We start from the raw sequence: 3909 nt of genomic DNA, 5'->3' as shown, positions 1-3909 counted from the left end.
AGAAATCCGCCTGCCTCTGCCTCCCAAGTGCTGGGATTAAAGGCATGCGCCACCACTGCCCAGCTGACATATGAGTTTTTAACGCAAAATGAGAAACCAATGAAAGAAGAGGATAAGCAAAGGACTGGGAGAAGGACGTGGTAGTCCCTGGGGAGGGGACTTATCCAGGTCAAAAGGACACTTTTGGTGTAGTATCAAATGCCTATAGCCCCGGCACTTGAGAGTCTAAAGGAGGATAAGGAGTTCCAGCCTAGACTCTCTAGTAAGTTGCAGGCAGGCCTGAGCTACATAAGACCTTGTCTCAAACAACAACAACCAACCAAAAACCATGAAGAACCTCGATAAATGCAAAAGTCCAGACAGCAAGGGATGTATGCAGACCTATGTGGATAGCTTAGTGAGCTAGGCGAGGCAAGGCTGGTGGGGGAATATGTGTGTAATAATTATGTTAAGAAATCTATCATTTGTATTTAAAACATCTTATGAATTTCCCCCAGTTTCCAGGGTAATCAGTTGATCTATGGTGGTAAGTTTCTGGAAGCCAGGAAACTCCACATAGTCACTAATGGCAGGTATTCTGTATTTTAGTTGAAGCCATTGTCTGTTTTATTTATTTTAATTTTTTTTGACTCATTCAAATTTCTTTCAGATCATCTCAAGAACTTTCATTTTGTCCCTCTGTCCCTCAAAAGTCATCAGTAGTAAAGGCTCCTATCCCAAGCACCAGCCATGTGAAAATCGATACCCGGACATCTAAGATGAGGTGGTATCGAATCACTACATGTAAGGCCTTTTTCTTGAAAACAACACTTGCTCCTAACAATATCTATACTGTGAGTAGGCCCCCTCTGGGAGGATCTTCCCAGACTACTCCAGACTGTTCCAGAATATCACAATGTGAAGAGTCCTAATGGGTGATGGGTAAGATGCATTCCCTTTTTTTTTTTTTTTTTTTTTTTTTTTTTTTTTTTTTTTTTTTTTTTTGGTTTTTCGAGACAGGGTTTCTCTGTGTAGCCCTGGTTGTCCCGAAACTCACTCTGTAGACCAGGCTGGCCTCGAACTCAGAAATCCACCTGCCTCTGCCTCCCAAGTGCTGGGATTAAAGGCGTGCACCACCACCGCCTGGTGTAAAATGCATTCCTAAAGAAAATGTCCATCCTTTTAGATGTGGATAAAATCCAGAGCTGTGTGAGAAACTGTTCAGCAAGTAGGCAACTCACACTAGGTGAGGAATCAATCCCCAGGGATCAATTCCTCATCCATCCCAATGTGGTCACTATACAGCACATGAGCTGCAGCCCAGGGTGGCATATGGCTCATCAGGACCTGCGCCAGGACCCAGACCTCTCTTCTCCCAGCCCAGCAGTCACTCCTCCTCCCGTTAACATCTGTTTTTCCTACAGAGCTGCAAATTCCACAGGGGCCATCACTTCTTCCACCTTGTTTGCCTACGTTTTCCCAGCAGAGAGGTGGGAATTAAAAATATCTGTTAGCCAAAACATTAACTGTACTCCACGTAGACAACAGGTGGTCCCTTTTGAGGTTTCCTGCAAAGCTGGTAAGCAGAGAAAAAAAGTCTCCATAGAGAAAAAGAAAGAGAGAAAGAAAGAAAGAAAGAAAGAAAGAAAGAAAGAAAGAAAGAAAGAAAAAAGGAAGGAAGGAAAGAAAGAAAGAAAACCACCGACCTGTAAACACATGGTTTATGAACTCTGCAAATACCAGGAACTCTGGACACGACTTCAGGATATAAACCTTGGGAACAGAAGCCACACTGCCACCGCTTGCTCACCGCTCCGTGCCAAGTCCTCATTTGTCACAGTTGGCAGGCAACATGCCCCTAGTCATCTGTATAGCTTGAGAACAGAAGTTTCCACATTGTCTCTAAGTCAGCTTTAACCAGCTTGAATCCTCCTTAAAATATTTAACGGGCTCTATCCTCTCCCCAAACACTGTAATTGCCAAGCCTCCTTTCATCTTACCATAATCAAACTTGCCTAAATTCCTATGAAAGTTGAAATTACATGCACATTAGCCATGCATTCCATCCAACGAGGGAAAGCCCCTGCCAGGGTATGCAGTCACCGTACTGAGTGAGGGTCTAAACCAGCCGTAGCCATCATTGAACTTGAGGGATTTTTGTCAAACAGGATCCTATCAAGTTCTTCGTTCTGATGAAACCATGTGCTGGCCTGAATGCCTGTCTTCTCTAGTTCAAACTAAATGCTTTTCAAATGAATCTGTTAGAAGGGTCTTCAGTGAAAATTACATTCCCTCTTAGTTTTTTTCAGCTTGGGTTTGGTTTGGATGAAGTTGTTAGTGGTGAAAATAAGTACTTACATCTTTCCTCCTAAATCAGAAACTGCAGCAGCTGCTTCTGCTACATCCCATCCTGACAGCCTGCTGTTACTCACAGCTGGCAGACACTGCAAACTGCTGTGCCACGTCAGCCACACAGAACCTTTCTGCTTCAGCAACAGTTTCCCCACGGAATAATTTAGTAGTAGCTCCTGAAGCTGGAAACATGATCTGATCACCATATTGAGACGGTCCCACTAAAAGGGGCACTACTTGAAAGTATAGAGGGTAACCACACATACCTCTGCATGCCGATCAAAATTCCTGAAGATACTAAACATCACACTGGCTTTCCTAGCAATTGTCACAGCAACAACTTAGTAAGTGCCCCACCTCAAAACTGTATCAGGACTAATCGTAGCTCATTTTTTAAAAAAGTAATGAGTTTAGAATGGCAAAATATTGAAAAGATTTTTACTTAAAAACAGGAACATGATTGAGTAAATTACTACAACTATGTTATAAAGCAAGACTAATAAAAATTAACAAAGAGCTGGCACCATTGACATACAGCATTTTCTGAGTTATTATAGCATGGAAAAATTGTATCATCCCTTTTTCCATTTTATACATAGACATAATTTTGTATGATTATATAAAATTATTTATTAGTTATGTGCACCTACATTGATAAAGGTCATAAAGGATGTATGGCGGCAGCTGCTAATATTTCCTTTCTCTGAGAAAGTCTGAAAGAGAGCATTGGGAGAGCGGTAGTTACTTTTTCAAAGGCTCAGATGTAATATGTCCTGCATCTAATATGTCCTGTTTCTGTAAAATAGTCTCTTTGTGAGTAGAGTGTGTGCTTAAAGGAAGGTCTGTAAGTTTATGAAGTGCTAACTAGATATCTTAAAGCAGTGGGATTCTAGAAGACTTTTCTTTTACTGTGTAGTTTTAAGTGTGGTTCAATCCTGCTCCCTCTGGGGAAACTAGTTAGGTAATTGGGAAAGGAAACAAAAGCATAAAGGTGAAAACCATTGGCAAGTGGTAGCTTCCCTGAACCCTTATGCTTCTGAGTCTTTTGCTGAATCTTGGGGTGCTGGCAGTAGTGTTTGTGGGTTCTTCCTCTGTTCCAGACATACTCACAAATGCTAAAGAAGTTCCTAGACGTTTGTGGAACAGTCAAGTCACACCAGAAAGAATGAGAAACACTGATCTAGTCCTGAGCTCCACACCCCTCCCCTCCCAAGAGGCTTCTGTCAGAAGCAGGCTATATCCCCCCAGCCCTTGGGGTGAAAAAGGAACCCCAGGCCACAGGCCCACACAAGGATAATGCTGGAAGCAGAGTTCAGCCCAGACTACTTCAGATAATGCTGCCAGGGATGCCTCTGAAATCATTTATAGAAATGCCTGTTACAGAATGATGATTGGCAGGTGGTGAACCAAGCTGTCCTCTATTTCAACAGCAAGAAGTTGAATAATACAAGCTCTTACTGATAAATAACCAAATAATAAATAGATGTTCCAAGGCCGGGCGGTGGTGGTGCACGCCTTTAATCCCAGCACTTGGGAGGCAGAGGCAGCCAGATTTCTGAGTTTGAGGCCAGCCTGGTC

At 42.7% G+C, this 3909-nt stretch overlaps 1 protein-coding gene across 13 annotated transcripts in view; it reads right to left on the bottom strand.

The window, feature by feature from the left end:
- Positions 1-3909, bottom strand: part of LOC116102039 (protein transport protein Sec16B) — a 71327-nt gene that overhangs the window by 61070 nt on the left and 6348 nt on the right. For 11 of the 13 annotated variants that reach the window (XM_031386216.1, XM_031386319.1, XM_031386251.1 and 8 more), the window contains exons 4-5: positions 2982-3044; positions 1686-1853 (exon numbers count right to left, since the gene is read on the bottom strand). The exons of 1 other annotated variant lie outside the window; for it this stretch is intronic. The gene's annotated coding sequence lies outside the window, so the exon portion shown is untranslated. Of the gene's footprint in view, positions 1-1685; positions 1854-2337; positions 2538-2981; positions 3045-3909 lie in introns of those variants that run through there. One more of the 13 variants, XM_031386224.1, reaches the window with a different exon arrangement.

Source organism: Mastomys coucha, unplaced genomic scaffold (assembly GCF_008632895.1).
Source record: "Mastomys coucha isolate ucsf_1 unplaced genomic scaffold, UCSF_Mcou_1 pScaffold1, whole genome shotgun sequence".
In the NCBI taxonomy this organism is placed as follows: domain Eukaryota; kingdom Metazoa; phylum Chordata; class Mammalia; order Rodentia; family Muridae; genus Mastomys; species Mastomys coucha.
The sequence above is the reverse complement of the archived record's forward strand: the minus strand, read 5'-3'. Positions and strand labels throughout refer to the sequence as shown.